The sequence below is a fragment of the Capsicum annuum genome, chromosome 9 (assembly GCF_002878395.1).
Source record: "Capsicum annuum cultivar UCD-10X-F1 chromosome 9, UCD10Xv1.1, whole genome shotgun sequence".
Lineage (NCBI taxonomy): Eukaryota > Viridiplantae > Streptophyta > Magnoliopsida > Solanales > Solanaceae > Capsicum > Capsicum annuum.
The window spans coordinates 4,285,972-4,309,754 of record NC_061119.1 but is presented as its reverse complement, the minus strand read 5'-3'; the positions used below and the strand labels follow the sequence as shown (position 1 = coordinate 4,309,754).

At 31.1% G+C, this 23,783-nt stretch overlaps 1 non-coding gene across 1 annotated transcript; it reads left to right on the top strand.

The window, feature by feature from the left end:
* Positions 1–23,132: 23,132 nt before the first annotated feature.
* On the top strand, positions 23,133–23,216 carry TRNAY-GUA. Its single transcript is given in 2 exon segments — positions 23,133–23,169; positions 23,181–23,216. It is a non-coding gene; the product is annotated as a tRNA-Tyr (tRNA).
* The last annotated feature ends 567 nt before the right edge of the window (positions 23,217–23,783 follow it).

The following is a 23,783-nucleotide window of genomic DNA, read 5'->3' as shown; positions in this document are numbered from 1 at the left end:
AGAATACTAAATAATTAAAGTTCTATAAATATAATATAATTTTATAAAAATTATATGATAGTTGGTGGTGGTAATAACTAGTTTGAATGACGACTGGTGCCGACAATTTCTAACAGTAATGACCGATGATGATAGTTGGTGATGGTGATGGATAATTATGATGGATGATATTTTCAACTGATTATGGTAGGTGGTCGTTATAGCATGATTGGCGAAATATATAGTGGTGGTTACTGATGATAGGTGATAGTCTGTGAAAATATGTGGCTACTTGGTAATAGTTGTAGGTGGTAATTAATGGTGACTATTGGTGGTGACGAGTGACTTTGACTGTTGTCGTTAATGGTAATTGTGACAGAGAAAATTGTTGATTGGGACGATGATAATCGATAATGATGAGCGTAAATGATAGTAATAATTGATAATGGTGGATCGGACTACGCGATTGTGGTGGTGACTAGTGGTGAAGATAGATGAAATAATCATGAAATGTCCTTTTTTATAGAATTTTTTGAATACACAACATCTTAATAATATTAAAAATTTCCATACCTGTGAAATTAATCATCAAATATAATATTTCAACTTTACAATTATTTGATGAGAGCCAATGACAAAAGGATTTTCAGTAGGAATTCAGACAAAAAAAGACATAACAAATTAAGCCAAGAAGGATTAATTTGACTTATATCTAATTAACATATGAGCAATATTATTTAAGACCCCATATGTTACTTATTAATAAACCAAGTACACTTCATATGATAATTAATTGAACAGAGAAATAAATGTTCGGGTTAAAGTTTTGAATATAATTTTTTTTTTAATTGGTAGCATTTTCCCTTTTAATAAATCATACGATGCACGAATCTGAATTGAGATCCAATACAAATATCACAGCATCAAATAAAAAACAAAAATGTTACTTGAACAGGAAATATGATTGCAATGAATGAATAAAATCTTTACTTTTTTAATTAGATGTTTCAGATTAAAGATTTGAATATATAGGAATAATTTTAGAAGAAAATATTTTCCTTTTACTAGACCTTATATAACAAATATTAAGATTAGTCAAGAATACAATACATTTTTTGGTGTGAACAAAGTTTGATCCCGTTATTCTCGAGTTAAAGCGTTAAGTTATGAATGAGAAATGAATGAACATTTCTCCCACACTGAGAAAATAAAAGTAATTCGGTAGGTATAAATTGAAAGACACTCTTACTATCTGTCGTAAGTGTTGGCGCGTCTACACGTCTTATGTTGTGGTCATCTTAGTTTGATGTCTCAAAAAATATATCGTAAGTCAAGTTATGATAACTTCTGCATACGACATGTCTTCTTCTCAATTCTTTTTAAGAGATATTAAGTGTGTTGAAGTTCCATATATCTTTATTTTTTTCAACTTTTTTAATTGATGCATAGTTAAATTATTTTATTAAATTTATTTGACACTTTGGTTAATTGAATGCATGAATATAATAATGATGATGAGATAGAGAAAAATCTACCCATTTTTGCATATAAAAAGAAGAAACTTAAAGATGTAAATTAAACTCTATTTAGGGATTTTTTTTTTTTTAGAAATAACATTTTAATGTAATCAACTTATTAGTAAATAAATTCCTCTAACTTGAATTTTTATTCTAAAACTATACAAAAAAGTTACTTGGATAGATCAGGAAATTATGATTGTTGTGGCTGAATAAAATATGGTTCAACAACATAAATCTCAACACTTTACTATCTAATTACTCTCTCTCCCTACTTTTATAATAGTTACATAAAATTTCAGATATGAAACATTAGTTAACGTCATGATACATTAGTTTATAATACATTAATAAATCTTTAATTATGGTTAAAAATGGAAGAGACCGATAATTAAGTCTACAGTTGAACAATTAATGCGCTTAATTAAAGAAATTGTTGTTTAAATTACCTAATATACATCATTTAATAACTTATGATAACAAATGTCATAAGTTTTCCTATTATGTAAGAACTTATGATATACTATATTATGATAACAAATATCTTATTTAATAATATTGAGTTCATGATACACTATAATTCATGACACATTACATTTATTTGTGGTTACTAATACATTATTATATTTTTTGTTTGATACTTTATATGTGTAAAAATTTATGATACATTGTATTAAAAGCTAAATATCTTATGATACATTACTTTATATGCAAATACAACAATATTATATCTACTATTGTATTGTTAATTTAAGTTTCTAATACATCAAATTATTTTGGTTGAGATACATCACTGCAATTAAGTTTGCATTATACTTGACTTATTTTTTAAAATATCTGATACATTATATAATTTACATTAAGATATAGAACTACAATTAACCTATATGATACATTGCTGAAGAGTAAAATATCTTTTGATGCATAATAGTCTAACAGATGGACGAAAATTAATTTATCGAAATTGTAATAAAAATAATCTAAAGTTTTGCTTAAATATCATAGCCATTTTGTCCAGAAAGTTTTGATATTTCAATCTATTTTCACGAAAATCAATGTCGTTCATATCATAATGAAATGGTGGAAATTAAAAAAGAAAGTTAATGGTGGAAAGATGGAGTTGTTAGATCTAATTGAGTAGCAGATGAGAATATGGTGGAAATTCAAAAGAAAGTTAATGAAAGTTGTAACTTGAATGTTGAAGTAGAAGATGAAGCTGAGAACATGGCGGAAATTCAAAATGGGTGAATTGAGAAAATCGTGGGATATATTTCCTGATTTTTGGGCTTGATTTGCGGCACAATAAGGGAATGTGGGTGGATTTTTTAGATGTATCAGAAAAGAGACAACTATTTTTGAGTAAAAAGAAATTTTTGTAATTAGTTTAGTTGGATGAGATTTTAAGTAATAATAGAAACTTAAGGTGTGATTATAAGTAATTTATCCATAAAATATCTCCATCCTTAATTAACGATGTCAAGTTTAATTTGAGTATGTATATAATTCTAGTAGGAAACATTTTCTTCATTTATAGATCTTATGTGATGTATATTTAGGTTAGTCGAGAGTCTTATGCAAGTATATGATACCGAATGAGGAAAATAATTCATCTCGGGGGAAAAACCAACATAAAATATTAAAAGAAAAATAGTAAAAGGGATTAAATATATAATGTTTAAGATGGAAAGCACATCCAAATGGATTTATAAAGATTTTAATATATAGTAGAATTCTTTTGAGGGCGAACAGGGTTTGATTTCGTAATTCTCCAAAAAGCTTATGACAAGCTTGAGTCGAGTCAATAAAAAGCTTACAATGAGCTTGAGAAATGAGATGCACAAAGAAAGAGAATGATCATCAGCTTTATATTTTTCTTAGTCTCACTGTTCTTTTGCTTACTCCTATCCTTTTAAACTTTAATAGAGATTTTTCTTTGGAAGTCGTTTTCTTTGCTCTATTTCTTAGCGATGTTTTTGATTTTTTGGCTTTCTTTGATGGATAGAATTTCTCTTTTCGCCGGAGGCAATGGAAGTGGTCCTAACTTGAATATAAAAATAAGTTTAGAAGAAAACATTTCCCTTTTAATAGACCTTTATATAACACATATTAAGGTTAGTAAAGAATCCGATGCATTTTTTGGTGTGAGCAAAAAGTTTGATCTTGCTATTCTCGAGTTAAAGCATTAAGTTGTGAATGAGAAATGAATGAACATTTGTTCCACACCGAAAAAATAAAAGTAATTTGGTAGGTATAAATTGAAAGACACTTTTAATATCTCTTGTAAGAGTTGAGGCGTCTGCAAGCCTTACGTCATGGTCATCTTAGCTTGGAGTCTCAAAAAATATAATGTAAGTCGAGCAATGATGACGAAAGCGTAGGCATGTCTTCTTCTCAATTCTTTTTAAGAAATAACATTTTGATGTAATTAACTTATTAGTAAATAAATTCCTCTAAATTGAATTTTTTATTCTAAAAGTATAAATCTTTAATATTTCAAATCTATTATTTCAACTGAACAAAGTATGAAACTATGGATGAAGTCGATGGATAGGATCCTCTCGCTCTAATAATTAGAGGCTCAATTTTGAATATTAGCAATTTTGAATTTCAGATTCAAGTTTAATTTGGGTATGTATATAATTTTAGTAGGAAACATTTTTTCTTTATGGATCTTATATGATGCATACTTAGGTTAGTCGGTAGCCTTATGCAGGTATATGATACCGAATGAGTAAAATAATTTATTTAGGAGGAATAAACCAACATAAAATATTAAAAGAAAAATAGCAGAAGGGATTAAATATACAATTTTTAAGATGGCAAGCACATCCAAAGGGATTTATAAAGATTTTAATTGTTGAATTATTGGTGTGAACGAGGTTTGATTCCGCAATTCTTCAGTTAAGTTGTGAATGAGAAATGAGTGAACGTTATTCCCACATTGGATGAAGGAAAGAAATTTGGTTAGTATAAATTGAAAGACACTATTGCTATCTCTGGAGAGTTGAGCCGTATGCAAGCTCTTTGTCGTGGTCATTATTGCTTGTCTAATATATATCAAAATTAAATTGTCTGATCAAAGTCGAGCACGAATGGCCACGATTGGGAGCATGTCTTCTTCTCAATTCTTTTTATTTTTCATGTTCTATTCATATGATAATTAATTGAATAGAGCAAGAAATTACAATTGAAATTGATGGATAGGATCTTTTCGCTCTAACAATTAGAGGTTCAGGTTCAAATACTGAATATGAAAATATCTTAGTAGAAAGTGTTTTTCTTTAATGAGTCTTACGCTAGGTGAATCTGAATTGAGTTGTATCATGACATCAAGTAAGAAACAAAAAGTTAATTGAATAAATGAAGAACTACAATTATTGTGAATGAATGAAATCTCTCCATCTCTTTATACCTCATGAGGAAAAAAATCATCTCATGAGGAAAACCAACATAAAATATTAAAAAGAAAAAGTAAAAAGGATTAATTCTGTAATGTTTAATATGGTATATAAAAACATCCAAATGGATTTATAAAAGTTTTAATTGTTGAATTATTTGTGTGAACGGGGTTTGATTTCACAATTCTCGAGTTAAGTTGTGAATGAAAAATGAGTGTTTTTCCCACACCTGAAGAAGGAACGAAAATTGATGAGTATAAATTGAATGGAATTTTTACTATTTCTCGACAGAGTTGAGGCGTCTGAAATCCCTTTGTCATCATCATCATTGAGATTGTCTCCAAGTCAAGCAATGATGATAATGACAGAAGGCATGTCTCCTTTTCAATTCTTTTTTTCTTTTAGTTTAACACTCAGTGTTCGATACCTATATTGGCGTCCCGACTAATATGGATCACACACTGCAGTGTCCATTTTGGAGGGGCACTTCCAATTGAATTATCTCCTATTGATTACAAAGTTTTTTCTTTTAGTTTAACACTCAGTGTTCGATACCTGTATTGGCGTCCCGACTAATATGGATCACACACTGCAGTGTTCATTTTGGAGGTGGCGCTCCCAATTGAATTATCTCCTATTAATTACAAAGAATCATCCTATTTGTTAGAGCAAAGAAGTTTTGATGATTGACATACAACAACAACAGACCTTTTTTGATGATTGACATATGTTAGTGAAACATGTTAGTCATGCTGGTCCTCACATGTGAAAAACATTGAACTAGATGCAAGGTTGGTAATGCATAAAGTGAGGAGTGGATAAGCAAGAAAATTCAGATATGCTTTCAACGCTTATCACATGCAGAAAAGAGGTTGAAAGGAAGATAAACACAACACTTGAAGATTGATCAAATAAAGGAGTCCTACTCAGTCAAGGAAACATAATGCAACAAGGAGTGAAACTACCAGCTAGAGTCCTATTGAAGAAAGAAGATTAGATGATCTGCAGGACTATATGAGAGTTGGCTTGAATAGAAGAAACGATCAAAAGAAGTTTCACTCACGCACTGATAAGAAAAACTTCAATCAGCAAATCAGTTCACTAGCTTGAAGAACCTAGTCCTTTACTTAGAGAGTCGTAGACTTTGTGTAATAGGTTGGTTTTTTGAGTTGTAATAAGTCTTAATTCTAATCTCAGTGAAATATAAATTGAGTTAGAAGTTGTGTCTTCAAGTTAGGGAACTCGAAGACTTAAGAACACTTATCTTGGGAAGATTTGTGTAATTGTAGAAATAAGAGTTAGAAGTTTAATTCCTAGTTTACAAGAGTCTTGTAATTTGTTAATTGTTGAGGCTCAAGAGTTTTAGTGAAGTTGGGGTTAAATCCTGTAGAGGTACAGGTCGTGGTTTTTTACACCTTTTTGAGTCGGGTGTTTTTCACGTAAAAATACTGTCTTCATATTTACTCTACTTAAGTGAACCACGTTGGCTTACTTATTCCACTGATAGGCAACTAATAGAGTAAAACATTAATATCAGTAGGTACGTACTCTAACACTATTGTTTATTGTGTGGAAGACACTTATTACGATAGAAGGTTAGTAGGAGAGTGTTGTCGTGCTTTCAAGGGGTTAGACTTGTTGGGTTTGTTGTTGTACCAACAGCAGTATTATAGTTCTTAGTTGTGATATCCATTATAATCTAGTGTTTATTGTGTTTCGATTATCATGTTATTGTGATGTACTTGTTTGTTTCTTGTAGACTTTTTGTACTGTTTCCTGTTAGTAGATATATTTTCTTCTTCTTTGTACTTGAAATTACTACACTTGAGTCGAGGATCGTCTTTCAAAAGCACTCTCTCTGCCTCCACGAGGTAGTGATAAAATTTGCGTACACTCTATTCTTCTCCGACCTTATTTTATGAAATTTCACTAGGTATGATGTCTCTGTGATTACAAAGAATCATCCTATTTTTCATTTACTTACATTATATCTTTATTTATATTTTTGCAACTTCTTTAAATTGATGCCTGGTTTAATTAATTCTACAAAATTTACCTAACTATTTGGTTAAATGAAGGCATGAATATAATAAGGCCTAATACATCGCCAACTTCTTACATTTCTCAGGATATTTTATTTAAAAACTCCAACTAAATTCAGTTTTAGTTAAGCACTTCAACTTAATTCTAATAAAGTATTTCAATTAGAAACTTTATTTTTAATTTATTTTTTAAAAAGTTTGTGTGTGAAAATCGATGGAATGCAATCTCATAGGCAATTTTCTATATATGAGAGAGTTCATTTGAATTTTTTTTACTAAAAAATCACACTTCATATGATAATTAATTGAACATAGCAAGATATATTACTATTACAGTCAATAAATAAGATCTCTTCACTCTTAATTGAGATTCGAGATCAAGTTTTGAATATGTAAAAAGTAAATCTTAATAGGAAGCATTTTTCCTTTTAATAAACCTTACGATCCACGAATCTGAATTGAAATCCAATACAAGTATCACGACGTCAAAGAAGAAATAAGAAAGTTACTTGAACAAGAAACTAAGACCGCAATAAATGGATAAAATCTCTACTTTCTTAATTAGAGTTTTCAGATTAAAGATTTGAATATAAAAATATTTTTAAAAGAAAACATTTTCCTTTTAATAGACCTTATATAACACATATTCACGTTAGTCAAGAACCCAAATTTTTTGGTGTGAACGAAATTTGATCTCGTTATTTTCGGGTTGAAGCGTTAAGTTGTGAATGAAAAATGAATGAACATCTATCCCACACCGAGAAAATAAAAGTAATTCGGTACGTATAAATTGAAAGACACTTTTACTATCTCTTGTAAGAGTTGAGGCGTTTGCAAGTCTTATGCTGTGGTCATCTTTGCTTGATGTCTCAAAAAATATATCGTAAGTCAAGCACTGATGACAACAACATACAACTTATTGAAGAGATAGTAAGTGTGTTGAAGATTCATATATCTTTATTTTTTTCCAACTTTTTTAAATATAATAATAATGACGAAATGAGAAAAATCTACCCATTTTTTTTTTTCATATAAAAAGAAGAAACTTAAAAGATGCAAATTAAACTCTATTTACGGTTTTTTTTTTTAGAAATAACAATTTGATGTAATCAACTTATTAGTAAATAAATTCTTCTAAATTGAATTTTTATTCTAAAACTACACATCTTTAATATTTCAAATCTATTATTCCAACTGAATGAAGCATAAAATTACGGATGAAGTTGATGGATAGGATTGTTTTGCTCTAATAATTAGAGGCTCAATTTCGAATATTAGCAATTTCGAATTTCAAATTCAAGTTTAATTTGGTTATGTATATAATTCTAGAAGGAAACATTTTTTCTTTATGGATCTTATATATGATGCATATTTAGGTTAGTCGATAGCCTTATGCAGGTATACGATACCGAATGAGAAAAATAATTCATCTAGGGGGGATAAACCAACATAAACTATTAAAATAAAAATAGTAAAAGAGATTAAATATACAACTTCTAAGATGGTAAGCACATCCAAAGGGATTCATAAAGATTTTAGTTGTTGAATTCTTTTGGGCGGTGAACGTGGTTTGATTCCGTAATTCTCTAGTTAAATAGTGAATGAAAAATGAGTGAACGTTTTTCCCACATCGAAAGAAGGAAAGAAAATTGGTGAGTATAAATTGAAAGATATTTTTGCTAACTCTTGAGAGTTGAGCCGTCTGCAAGCTCTTTGTTGTCGTCATTGTTGCTCGTCTCAAAAAATATATATCAAAATTAAATTTTCTCATTAAAGTCGAGCATAAATGGCAAAGACAGGGAACATGACTTTGTCTCAATTCTTTTTAATTTTCATGCTCTATTCATATGATAATTAGTTTGACTTATATCTAATTAACATATGGACAATATTTTTTAAGACCCCATATGTTAATTATTAAAACCAAGTACACTTCATATGATAATTAATTGAACAGAGCAAGATATTACGACTACAGTGGATGGATAAGATCTTTTCATTCTTAATTAGAGATTCAGATTTAAATACTGAATATAAAAAAATCTTAAATAGGTAGCACATCCCCTTTTAATAAATCTTTCGATGCACGAATCAATGGTCAAGACTCAGATAGACTTTTTGCTTTTTAAGAAGGGTGATAGAGTGCTATGTAAAGACTGTAAAGTCATACCTAGCGAAAATCTTTCGACTCAACATAGGTTATTGGGGATGGACTTAGTTATAAATAAAGGCAAAAAGAAGAGGAGTGTGGAGGCTCGGCCTAGGATTAAGCGGGGTAGCTTGACTTTGGCTAGTGCTTTGGAAATGGCGGAGAAGTTGAAGAGTAAGGGGGCTTAGGAGAGTAGAGGGGATGTGGATAGTATGTGGGAGACGACTGCCAGTTGCATTAGGGATACCGCTAGAAAGGTGTTGGGTGTCTTGAGAGGTCGATCTGGCAAGCATCGAGGAGACTGGTGGTGGAACGATGAGGTTAACAGAAAGATGAAGTCTAAGAAGACGGCTTATGCTAAGTTGGTGGAGAGTAAGGATGATAAGGAAAAACAGACGAATAAGGAGGAGTACAAGGTAGCTAGAAGAGAGGCTAAATTAGCGGTTACGACGGCTAAGACAATAACTTTTGAGAGCTTGTATGCAGCTTTAGAGGAGAAGGGCGGGGATAAGAAGATGTATAGGCTTACCAAGGCCAGGGAGCGGAGGGTTCGTGATCTTGACCAAGTGAAGTGCATCAAGGTAGAGGATGGTGTAGTGTTGGTTGAGGATGCCCTTATTAGGGAAAGGTGGCAGTCCTATTTTTATAAATTTTTAAACGATGAGGGGGACAAAGATTTTGTGTTGGGGAACTAGGAGAAATCTGGGAAATGTCGCAATTATGGTTATTGTAAGCATATCAAGGTTGAGAAGGTTAAGGGGGATATTTGTAGGATGCGGCGGGGTAGGGCGATGGGACTAAACGAGATTCCAGTGGATTTTTGAAAGAGCACTAGTGGGGCAGGTTTGAAGTGGTTGACAAGGTTGTTTAACATCATTTTTAGGGTGATGAAGATGCCTGAAGTGTGGAGGTAAAGTACGAAGGTTCCATTATATAAGAACATGGGAGACATTCAGAGTTGCAACAACTATAGAGGAATTAAGTTGCTGAGTCATGCTATGAAGGTTTGGGAAAGGGTGGTAGAGTTGAGGCTAAGAAGGATTGTGAATATCTTTGAGAATCAGTTCGGTTTCATGCCAGGTCACTCAACCACTGAGGCCATTCACCTTGTAAAAAGATTAGTGGAGCAGTTTTGAGAGAGGAAGGACTTGCACATGGTGTTTATTGATCTTGAGAAGGCTTATGACAGAGTTCCGAGGGAGATTCTGTGGAGGTACTTGGAGGTTAGAGGGATACCCATGGCGTACACTAGGTCGATTCAGGACATGTATGATGGGGCGAAGACTCGTATGAGGACGGTAGGTGGAGATTTGGAGCACTTTCCAGTTTTGATAGGGTTGCACCAGGGATCGACTCTTAGCCCGTTTTTATTTACCTTGGTGATAGATGTTTTGACGTGACATATTTAAGAAAAAGTTCCTTGGTGTATGTTATTTGCGGATGATGTTGTATTGATTGACGAGACTCGGGGATGAGTTAATGATAAGTTAGAGATTTGGAGACAAACACTTGAGTCTAAAGGATTTTGGTTGAGCAGAACTAAGATGGAGTACTTAGAGTGTAAGTTTAGTGATGTGTCGCAGGAAGCTGGAGTGGTTGTGAAACTGGACTCTCACGTCATTCAAAAGAGGGAGAGTTTCAAGTATCTGAGGTCTATAATTCAGGGCAATGGTGAGATTGACAAGGATGTCACGCATCGTATTGGGGCAGGGTGGTTGAAATGAAGGCTTGTTTTGGAAGTTTTATGTGATAAGAAGGTTCCCTCGAAGCTTAAAGGTAAGTTCTATAGAGTGGCAGTCCAACCGTCTATATTGTATGGAGCGGAGTGTTGGCCAGTTATGAACTCCCACATCCAAAAGTTGAAGGTGGCAGAGATGAGAATGTTGCGATGGATGTGTGGACAAACCAGGAAAGATAGGGTGAGGAATGAGATTATTCAGGAGAAGGTGGGAGTTGCTTCGGTGGAGGACAAGATACGAGAAGGGAGGTTACGTTGGTTTGGGCACGTGATGAGGAGGGGCTCGGATGCTCCAATACGGAGGTGTGAGACACTGACTATGGATGATTTTAGGCGGAGTAGAGGTAGACCGAAGAAATATTGAAAGGAGGTGATTAGACATGATATGGAGCAGTTATAGCTTACGGAGGACATAACCCTTGATAGGGAGGTGTGGAGGACGCAGATTAGGGTAGAGGGTTAGGGGGCGGGAGTGCGTCGGTAACAGTAAGGGAGCGTTCTTTTGTGTATTTAGTTTTTTGTCATGGCGTTGTGTGATGTCTATGATTTCAGCAAGATAGTTCTTAGTATTATCTTGTGGCTAGAGCGGTGTTAGTTTATTTTGCATACCGTACTACTTTATATGCACTTATCTTTTGTAGTTGTTGTACTGTTATCGGTTATAAGCTGGGGGTCTATCGAAAACAACCTCTCTACTTCACCTGAGGTAGTGGTATGGTCGGCGTACACTTTATCCTCCCCAAACCCCACAATGTGGGAATACACTGGATATGTTGTTGTTGTTGTTATTGTTGTTTCGATGCACGAATCAAAATTGAGCTCAAGTACAAGTATCACGAAGTCAAATAAGAAATAAGAAAGTTACTTGAACAGGAAATTAAGATTGCAATGAATGAATAAAATCTCTACGTTCTTAATTAAAAATTTCAGATTAAAGACTTGAATATAAAAATAATTGTAGAAGAAAACATTTTCCTTTTAATAGATTTTATATAACACATATTAAGATTAGTCAAGAATCCTATGCATTTTTTTTTTGGTGTGAACAAAGTTTGATACCGTTATTCTCGGGTTGAAGAGTGAAGTTGTGAATGAGAAATAAATGAATATTTATCCCACACCGAAAAAATAAAAGTAATTCGGTAGGGATAAATTGAAAGATACTTTTACTATCTCTAGTAAGAGTTGAGGCGTTGACACGCCTTACGCTGCGGTCATCTTAGCTTGATGTCTCAAAAAATATATTGCAAATGAAGCAATGATGACGACAACGTAGGGCATGTCTTCTTCTCAATTCTTTTTAAGAAACAAGATTTTGATGTAATCAACTTATTAGTAAATAAATTCCTCTAAATAAAATTTTGTATTCTAAAAGTATACATCTTTAATATTTCAGATCTATTATTTCAACTTAAAGAAGCATGAAATTACAGAGAAGTAGATGGATAGAATCCTTTCGCTCTAATAATTAGAGGCTCAATTTCGAATATTAGCAATTTCAGATCTAAGTTTAATATGGGTATGTATATAATTCTAGTAGGAAGTATTTTCTCTTTCATATATCTTATATACGATGCATATTTAGGTTATTCGAGAGTCCTATGCAAGTATTGATACTGAATGAGGAAAATAATTCATCTTGGGGGAAAAAACCATCATAAAATATTAAAAGAGAAATAGTAAAAGGAATTAAATATATAATGTTTAAGATGGTATTAAGCACATCCAAATGGATTTATAAAGATTTAATTGTTGAATTCTTTTGGGGTGAATGAGGTTTGATTCCTTAATTTTCTAGTTAAGTTGTGAATGAGAAATGATGAACGTTTTTTCCCACATCGGAAGAAGAAAAGAAATTTGGTGAGTATAAATTAAAAGACATTGTTGCTATCTCTCTCGAGAGTTGAGCCGTCTACAAACTTCTTGTCGTTGTCATCGTTACTTGTTTCAAAAAATATATCAAAATTAAATTATTTGATCAAAGTCAAGCATCAAAGGCGTTGGCAAGGAGCATGTCTCCTTCTCAATTCTTTTTAATTTTCATGCTCTATTCATATGATAATTCATATGTTCTATTACGATTACAGTCGATGGATAGGATCTCTTCACTTTTAATTAGAAATTCAAGTTTAAATTCTGAGTATAAAAAAATCTTAATAGGTTGCACTTTTCCTTTTAATAAGTCTTACGATGCATGAATCTAAATTAAGATCTAACACAAATATCATGACATCAAATACGAAACAAAAAAGTTACTTGAATAGGAAACTATGATTGCAATGGATAAAATCTTTACATTCTTAATTAGAGATTTCATATTAAAGATTTGAATATAAAAGTAATTTTAGAATAAAATATTTTCCTTTTAATAGATCTGATGTAACACATATTAAGATTATTCGAAAATCCAATGCATTTTTTTGGTGTGAACAAAAAGTTTGATCCCGTTATTCTCGCGTTAAAGCGCTAAGTTGTAAATGAGAAATGAATGAATGTTTGTCCCACACCGAAAAAATAAACATAATTCGGTAGGTATAAATTGAAAGACATTTTTACTATCTCTTGTAAGAATTGAGGCGTTTGCAAGCCTTACGCGGTGGTCATCTTAGCTTGGTGTCTCAAAAAATAGTGTAAGTCGAGCAATGATGACGACAACGTAGGCATGTCTTCTTCTCAATTCTTTTTAAGAGATATTGAGTGTGTTGAAGTTCCATATGTCTTTATTTTTTTCAACTTTTTTAATTGATTCATAGTTAAATTATTCTATTAAATTTATCTGACAATTTGGTTAATTGAATGCATGAATATAATAATGATGATGAAATGAGAAAAATCTACCCATTTTTTTTTGCATATAAAAAGAAGAAACTTAAAGATGTAAATTAAACTCTATTTACGGTTTTTTTTAGAAATAACAATTTGATGTAATCAACTTATTAGTAAATAAATTCCTCTAAATTAAATTTTTATTCTAAAACCACACATCTTTGATATTTCAAATCTATTATTTCAATTGAATGAAGCATAAAATTACGGATGAAGGCGATGGATAGGATCGTTTCGCTCTAATAATTAGAGGCTCGATTTCGAATATTAGCAATTTCGAATTTTAGATTCAAGTTTAATTTGGGTATGTATATAATTCTAGTAGGAAACATTTTTTCTTTATGGATCTTATATATGATGCATATTTAAGTTAGTCGATAGCCTTATGTTGGTATACGATACGGAATGAGAAAAATAATTCATCTACGGGGAGTAAACCAACATAAACTATTAAAAGAAAAATAGTAAAAGGGATTAAACATGTAAATTTTAAGATGGTAAGCACATCCAAAGGGATTCATAAAGATTTTAATTGTTGAATTCTTTTGGGGGGTGAACGTGGTTTGATTCCGTAATTCTCTAGCTAAGTTGTGAATGAAAAATGAATGAACTTTTTTTCCACATCAAAAGAAGGAAAGAAAATGGATGAGTATAAATTGAAAGACATTTTGCTAACTCTTGAGAGTTGAGCCGTTTGCAAGCTCTTTGTCGTTGTCATTGTTGTTTTTCTCAAAAAATATATATCAAAATTAAATTGTCTGATCAAAGTCGAGCATAAATGACAACGACAAGGAGCATGTCTTCTTCTCAATTCTTTTTAATTTTCATGCTCGATTCATATGATAATTAATTGAACAAGAGGGTAAATTAGAGTAGTTGCAAAAATGGGGACAATATTAAGCCAAGAAGGATTAATTTGACTTATATCTAATTAATATATGGACAATATTTTTTAAGACCCCTATGTTAATTATTAAAAACCAAGTGCACTTCATATGAAAATTAATTGAACAGAGCAAGATATTATGACTACAGTGGATAGATAAGATCTCTTCACTCTTAATTAGAGATTTGAGTTTAAATTCTAAATATAAAAAAATCTTAATAGGTAGCATTTTCTCTTTTAATAAGCCTTACGATGCACAAATCTGAATTGAGATCCAATACGAGTATCCCGACATCAAATAAGAAACAAATAAGTTACTTGAACAGGAAACTATGATTGCAATGAATGATAAAATCTCTGCGTTCTTAATTATTTCAGATTAAAGATTTGAATATAAAAATAATTTTAGAAGAAAATTTTTCTTTTAATTGACCCTATATAACACATATCCAGGTTAGTCAAGAATTCAATGCATCTTTTGGTGTGAACAAAGTTTGAGCCTGTTATTCTCGGGTTAAAGCGTTAAGTTGTGATGAGATATGAATGAACAGTTGTCCCACACTGAAAAAACAAAAGTAATTCGGTAGGTATAAATTAAAAGACAATTTTCCTATCTCTTGTAAGAGTTGAGACGTCTGCGGGCCTTATGTTGTGGTCATCTTTGCTTGACCTGTCGAAAAAACATATTGAAAGTCGAGCATAGATGACGACAGCGTATGACATATCTTCTTCTCAATTCTTTTTTAGAGATAGTAATTATGTGTATTGAAGATCCATATATTTTTTATTTTTTTCAACTTTTTTAATTGATGCATCGTTAAATTATTCTATTAAATTTATCTGACAATTTGGTCAATTGAATGCATGAATGTAATAATGATGATGAAATGAGAAAAATCTACCCATTTTTGCATATAAAAGGAAGAATTTTAAAGATGTCAACTAAACTCTATTTAGGGTTTTTTTTTTTTTTAGAAATAACAACTGATGTAATCTAACTTATTAGTAAATAAATTCCTCTAAATTAAATCTTTTATTGTAAAACTATGTATCTTTAATATTTCAAATTTATTATTTCAACTGAACAAAGCATGAAATTACGGATGAAGTCGATGGATAGGATCCTTCCACTCTAGTAATTAGAGGCTCTAATTTTGAATATCAACAATTTCAGGTTTCAGATTCAAGTTTAATTTAGGTGTGTATATAATTCTTGTAAAAAACATATTTTTATTTATGAATCTTATATGATGTATATTTAGGTTAGTCGATAGTCTTATGCAGGTATATGATACCGAATAAGGAAAATAATTCATCTTGGGGAAAAAAATCAGCATAAAATATTAAAAGAAAAATAGTAAAAGGGATTAAATATATAATGTTTAAGATGGTAGAGATTTCCAAATGGATTTATAAAGATTTTAATTGTTGAATCTTTTTGGGGGTGAACGGGGTTTGATTCCGTAATCCTCCCATTAAGTTGTAAATGAAAAATGAGTTAATATTTGTCCCACACTGAAAGAAGGAAAGAAAATTGGCGAGTATAAATTGAAAGATATTTTTGCTAACTCCTGAGAGTTGAGCCATCTGCAAGCTCTTTGTCATTGTCATCGTTGCTTGTCTAAAAAAATATATATATATCAAAATTAAATTCTTTGATCAAAGTCAAGCATCGATTACAATGACAAAAAGCATGTCTTCTTCTCAATTCTTTTTAATTTTCATGTTGTGTTCATATGATAATTAATTGAATAGAGCATGGAATTACAATTGAAGTCGACGGATAAGATCTTTTTGCTCTGATAATTAGAGGTTCAGGTTCGAATGCTGAATATGAAAATATCTTAGTAGGACGAATCTGAATTGAGCTTCAATATACGTATCATGACATCAAGTAAGAAGCAAAAAGTTAATTAAATAGATCAAGAAACTACAACTGTTGTCGATGAATGAAATCTCTCCATCTCTTTAATAGATCATCTTATTCGACACATATTTAGGTTAGTCGAAAGTCCTATAAATGCATGTATGGGATACTGAATGAAGGGGAAAAAATCATCTCATGGGGAAAAACCAGCATAAAATATTGAAGTTCCATATATCTTTATTTTTTAAAAAATTTTTAATTGATGCATTGTTAAATTATTCTATTAAATTTATCAAACAATTTGGTTAATTGAATATCCATTTTTGTATATAAAAAGAAGAAAGTTAAAGACGTAAATTAAACTCTATTTAGGGAATTTTTTTATTTTTAGAAATACCATTTTGATGTAATCAACTTATTAGTAAATAAATTCCTCTAAATTAAAATTTTTGTTCTGAAAGTATACATCTTTAATATTTCAAATTTCAAATCTATTATTTCAAGTGAACAAAGCATGAAATTACGGATGAAGTCGATGGACAGGATCCTTCCGCTCTAATAATTAGAGGCTCAATTTCGAATTTTAGATTCAAGTTTAATTTGGATATATGTATGTATGTATGTATATATATATATATATATATATATATATATATATATATATATATATATATGTATGTATGTATGTATGTATGTACATTTATGTATGTATAAAATTCTGGTAGAAACATTTTTCTTTATGGATCTTATATGATGCATATTTAGTTTAATCGAGAGTCTTATGCAGGTATATGATGCCGAATGAGAAAAATAATTCATCTTGGGGGAAAAAACAACATAAAATATTAAAAGAAAACTAGTAAAAGGGATTAAATATATAATGTTTAAGATGGTAAGCACATCCAAATGGGTTTCTAAGGATTTTTATTGTTGAATTCTTTTGGGGATGAACGGGTTTGATTCTGTAATTCTCCAGTTAAGTTGTGAATGAGAAATGAGAAAACGTTTTTCCCACATCGAAAGAGGGAAAGAAAAATGGTGAGTATAAATTGAAAGACATTGTTGCTTTCTTTTGAGAGTTGAGTCGTCTGCAAACTCTTTGTCGTTGTAATTGTTGCTTGTCTCAAAAAATATATATCAAAATTAAATTATCTGATCAAAGTCGAGCATAAATGGCAACGACAGAAGCATGTCTTCTTTTCAGTTCTTTTTAATTTTCATGCCTTATTCATATGATTCTCCTACAACACCAAACTTTAGGCCTTCCCCAGCTGTCTTATGTTCAAATTGTAAATATATTGATTCCCCTGATTTTGCGGACAGAATTATCATATGTACAATATTGTTTTTTGTTATTATCTTCTGTATCGTGGGGTTTGGTGGTGGTGGTGGTGGGGGGCTGCCAAATAGATAAAAGATGGTGATGGTGGAGAATTTTAAAAAAATTAATTGTGAATATAAATAATGTTGTGACAATTTAAATGAGTTGGCATAAATCAATTGTCCATTTTATCCACGTGGGCAGCGAGTGAGATACACTCACCAGTGCTGATGTCGAAAGGTGTCAAAATGACACACTTTATGGCTACTTGAGGTGCCAAAAGTGAACAATGTCCACTTGAAGTGTCAAAATGAAAGATCGTGCCAAGTTTAGGGGGATGTCAATGGATTTGATCTTTTCAAAATATTTCATTTAGATATTCAAACTAAATTCTGTTTTAATTAGACACTTCAACTTAATTCTAATAAAATATTTAAATTGGAAACTTTCATTTCAATTTTTTTTTATAAGTTTGTATGTGAAAACCGATGGAATTGAATGCGATCTCATAGGCAATTTCCTATATATATGAGAGAGTTCATTCGAATTTTTTTTACTAGAAAATCATATTATATATACTGTTACGTTATTTTCTAAATTTATTTAGTAAGTGATGATGAACTTGTTAGATGAAAATAGTGTCTTCGCCACTAGATATATTATTTTCATATATGTTTCTTTTGATAAATCCAAATGAAATCTACAAGAAAAAAGTAAAGATGCTTTAATTTTGTCCATATATTATCAATTATTTAAATGTTTGGGAATAATTGAACCAAATGGGGTCGTTTTGGTGGGAAGCTTTTTAATTAATAATTAATACAATAATTGAAAAATAAATTATGAAAAAGATAGAATGTTTCAAAACATATAGATTTCGTTATATAGAGTAGTCAATATCACAAGGATATAGTATGTATTCATTATTAATTCAATAATTAGGAATTTTCTTTATTTTATTATCTTGTGGATATTTTTTTTTTTGTTGCAAATTTAGAATTAATAGCATTTAGATATCTAATTTATTGATAAATTTTAATTTTGGTCTTTATTTGTACTGTTGTATTAATTTCAAATGAAATCTCGTATTGAGCGTAGTTGATATGTGATTATTATGACTTTTAATTAATTGAAACATCCACTTAATTTTGATCTATGTGCTTAAAAATATTTACAAATTTACTATGATTATCGATTATCAATTATTCATGTATTAGGTTAAACTTATATTGTTGCTTTACATTTGACACTAATATAAGTATAAGAATAATCTGAATATAACATATTTCCTAATACATAATTGGACAAAAAATACGCTATACGTGCTTTATCGAATATCATGAGGACTAACAATAATTGTAGGGAAGTAGTAATCGACTCTTTCATTTTTAATTACAGTTCTCAAATTTAACCTTTAGATATGAAATTTATTTGGAAGCGCTTTATTTCTCAATATGAAACTTTTTAGTGCAAACCCATATATTATCGATTTCAATATAAATACTAAACACCGAATAAAAAATTAAAAAGGACTAAAATAATATGATATGATGTTTCAAGAAAAAAAAAAAAGAGAGGTGTAGGCCATATATTATTATTATTATTATTATAATAATAATATTAATAATAATAATAATACTAACAATAATAATAATAATAACAACATGTCATCTTATCACAATTTCATTTTCATACACTAAAATAAATTATATAATTCTAATGTTTTGGCTTTTTCACACGTATAACATGGACAACCACATAAAAAAAAAACTTTGAACTCAAATTCTTGTCAGTCTTTTTTTTTTTTTGATTTTCCATCCGCTGTTAAAATTGGTTGATGGGAAATGATTTATATAACTTATCATATCACTTTATTTATGTTGAAGTTTTGTCAAATTTTATATTATATAAGAACTGAAATGAGTTTAAATGGAGCGATATTCAAAACGTTACACCGACTAAATAATATTCATTTACTAAAGTAGTGTTGAATTAGGGCTTCACATATTAGTTCGTGTCGAGGGGGCAAATCCATCACTTTTGCCTTCACATCTTGCGTCTGAAGAGGCGGATAGATAAAATTATTAGTTGTTCGATCAGAACCCTAGATTCATTACGAGCCAAAAATCAATTTATACTACCAGCAGTGCATAAAAATATACAAGTGATATGTCGATTATTTATGTAATATCAGACTAAGATGAGTTTAAGTAACGCTATATTCAAAACGTTATATTGATTAAAGAATGTTCATTTGTGAAAGTATTTTTGAATTAGGCCTCACACACACTATTGTCTCCGAACGTTGTATTCGGAGACGTGGATAGTCGATAGATAGGATTATTAATTGCTCGAGCAGAACCCTATCTATAGCCTTATTACTAGCCAACAATGCATAAACATATACAGGTCTATCTATTTCGAAATAACTTCAGACATTGCAGTTTTTAAAGTTTTACATGCCTAATATTCAATTATTTTTGTACGAACTTCATCCATATAAGGGTAAACTTAATCCTTTTTTGCATGAAATTCGGACTAAAATTTCTAAACGTCAACCACATGTAACTTCAGATATCGTATACCTAACGTTCAATTATTTTTGTATGAACTTCATCCATATGAAGGTAAACTCAATCACTTTTGCATAAAATTCAGACTAAAATGTCTAAACGCCAACCACACGTAACTTCAGATATCGTATATCTGACGTTCAATTATTTTTGTATGAACTTCAGCCATATGAGGGTAAACTCAATCATTTTTGCATGAAATTCAGATTAAAATATCTAAACGTCAACCACATATAACTTCAGATATCTTATGTTTGAATTTTGAACTTAATTTGACGTGGACAGACGTGCAAAAAAAATAAAATAGAAGTATGTCTTTTAGTAGATAGGGCAGTGACCATTGTGACAGTTTGCACTTGGAATTTTGTAATAACATTCATTGTCCTACTACATAAAATGACCCATAAATACATCCATGGCTACTAGTAGAATGACCTAGTAGCAATGACATAATTTTTTTTTATAAAGGATACAGATAAGCATCTGGTACATCCTCGAACTATGACCAAAATTGCTATGACATACTTCAACTTTACAGAGATCCTATTACCCCTAACTCGATTTTAGGATATTTTGGTCAATTTTTTTGTGCTAACGTGGCATCTTTATCACGTAAAATGGAGTCCATCAGCTAAAAAGGTTGACAAAAATGTCACGTCAGTTGAAAAGGATGACAAAAATACACTAAAATTTAGTTAGAGTGTAATAAGATCCCCATAAAGTTGGAGTATGTCGTAATAAATTTGATCATACTTCAAAAGGTAGTAGATGCTTTACTCTAAAAGGATATCAACTTTTGAAAAAACAAAAAAAGAAACAAATAAAAAATGAGTATAATAACAAATGATATATATATTTAAAAAAAGTCACTCATTTTGAAGAAAAAGGGTTGTAATTTGGCCTTTGATATATGATCCACTGCCTATATTTCGTTTTGATTCTCATCTGGTGTTTGGTATCCGTTTTACGATCCGATTAATTCAAATTCACAGCGAATGTTCCATTTTAAGGTAATGTTCCTTATCAAAGACGACTATATCATAGAGTTTAAACCCGAAACTTTTGACTAAGGTGGAAAAATACGTACCACTCAAAATCGCGAACTTTGGTTGTCCCTTAATGCCCTATATTTCGTTTTGATTTCCATCTGATGCTCGGTATCCGTTTTAAGATCCAGTTAATTCAGCTTCGAGGTGGAAGTTTCACTTTACGGTAAATGCTCCTTATCAAAGATGACTATATTAGAGCTTGAACCCGAAACTTCTTACTAAAGATGGAAGAATATTTATCACTCAAAATCGCAAACTTTGGCGGTCCCTCAATACCCTATATTTGGTTTTGATTTCCATCTGGTGCTCGGTATCCGTTTTAAGATCTGGTTAATTCAGATTTGCGGCGGAAGTTCCACTTTGGAGTAAATGCTCCTTATCAAAGACGACTATATACCAGAGCTTGAATTTGAAATTCTGACTAAAGATGGAAGAATACTTACCACTAAGTCGCAAACTTTAGCGGTCCCTCAATGCCCTATATTTCGTTTTGATTCTCATCTGGCGTTCGATATTCGTTTTATGATCCAATTAATTCAGATTCGTGACGGAAGTTCCACTTCAGGGTAAATGCTCCTTATCAAAAATGATTATATACCAGAACTTATACCTGAAACTTCTAACTAGAAATGAAAGAATACTTACCACTCGATCACAAATTTTAGCGGTCCCTCAATGCCCAATAAGGCTAGTCTATGAATTATGATGAAGAGACCTATGAGTTTACAACACACTTTTTTCTGAAAAGATTAAATATTGCCTTGAGTGAGTATCTCTAAATTTGATACTATTAAATAAAAATTTAATTATTTTTTTTTTTTGCCAATAATGAATGGTGGAGTTGAAATAATTTATCTATGTAGGGAAAAGTTGAAATAAACAAGAAGGGTCTACTATCCCTTCTTGTTTGGGGTATGGTTAAGTAGAGGATCCAAAGTTTTATCCATGACGAATTCACGTGAATTTAATAGTTTTTGCTCGTATTTTGTATGTATAAAAAAAAAATATTTATAAGTATTTAATCGTGAATGTAAATATAATTAAAAATTATTTTAAGATTATTATAGAAACTCGTATACTTCAATTTCTGAATTTGTCACTAAGTAAAGGTTATAATCCCTTATCATTTAGTAGATGTGGCATTCATTGCTACCCATTTTTATATTCGTGTTCCAATCCATGTGGCCTGTTTGACGAACGTCAACAATGAAGACATCATAAATTGGTCTGCAGGCATTGCGATAAGTCCTCTGTCCTACTACAAATGCTGCGGTAACCTTTATCAAGTCTGAATGATCGTCGACCATCAGATCCTTTAATCTTCAATATTCACCCCGGCTTCTAGCATGAATTGTCACCAAAATGTTAGGTAGTGCTACCAATGTTCTAATATAGTTCGGGATCGTTTGATACAAGGGATAAGGGATGATTAATTTTAGGATGAACTTAGCTCATATTTAGTTAGGATAAATTGCATGGGATAGCTCACACCGAGATTTTAGAATTATTTTTATTCCACTGAGTATGAGATAACTAATTCCGAAATCAAAGGCGGAGCCACCTTTCATCCAAACCCCCTTAGACGGAAAATTATACTATTTTTGCATGGTTAAAAAATATATTTTATGTATATATAGCAGATGTTGAACCCCTTCGGCTAGTTCGTATGTTTACTTCCGAACCCCCTCAATGAAAATCCTGACTACGCCACCGTTCGGAATAACTTGTTTTCAACCAAATGACCTCTTATAATATTTACAATAATTAGTGGAAGTGAAAGCACAAATCCGACCTTAGCTCAGTTGGTAGAGCGGAAGACTGTAGTTGTTGCTGTAATCTTTAGGTCGCTGGTTCGAATCCGGCAGGTCGGATTATTATTACGCATGGTATAAAATAATCTTGCATTTTGACTCGAGATTACTATACTTTATACCTCATGGATAAATAGTTTCGAGATTAACTAACACCTTCGACCACCTGCAGGATAACATAATCTTGCATTTTGTCTCAAGATTATTATACTATATGCCTCATTATAAACGACTCCTTAAAGTTTTGTTTTGGATTCATGCCTACTATTTGTATGATTTTAGTAGATTTTAAATATAAAATTATGTTCCGGTTTGAAAATATTGAGTTAGACGAACCCAATATCATAACCACGCGTAAGGACTAACGACTTCTAAGATGTACATGATATCTTAGATGAATCTCATGTTGAAATAAAAGAGGAAAGCGAAAAACTTTATAAAGCATAATACATATTTATATGATATTCACGCTTTTGGATTCGAAAATAACGTAGGTTCGAATGACAAATCTGTAAAGCTTGTTGAGCTAAAACGAACACTGTGTGCTCATGAGCTTGGGTTGTGTGATATATTAAACAGCTAAAAGTCTGAATATATTGGAACTTAAAAATCTTTGAATGGACATTT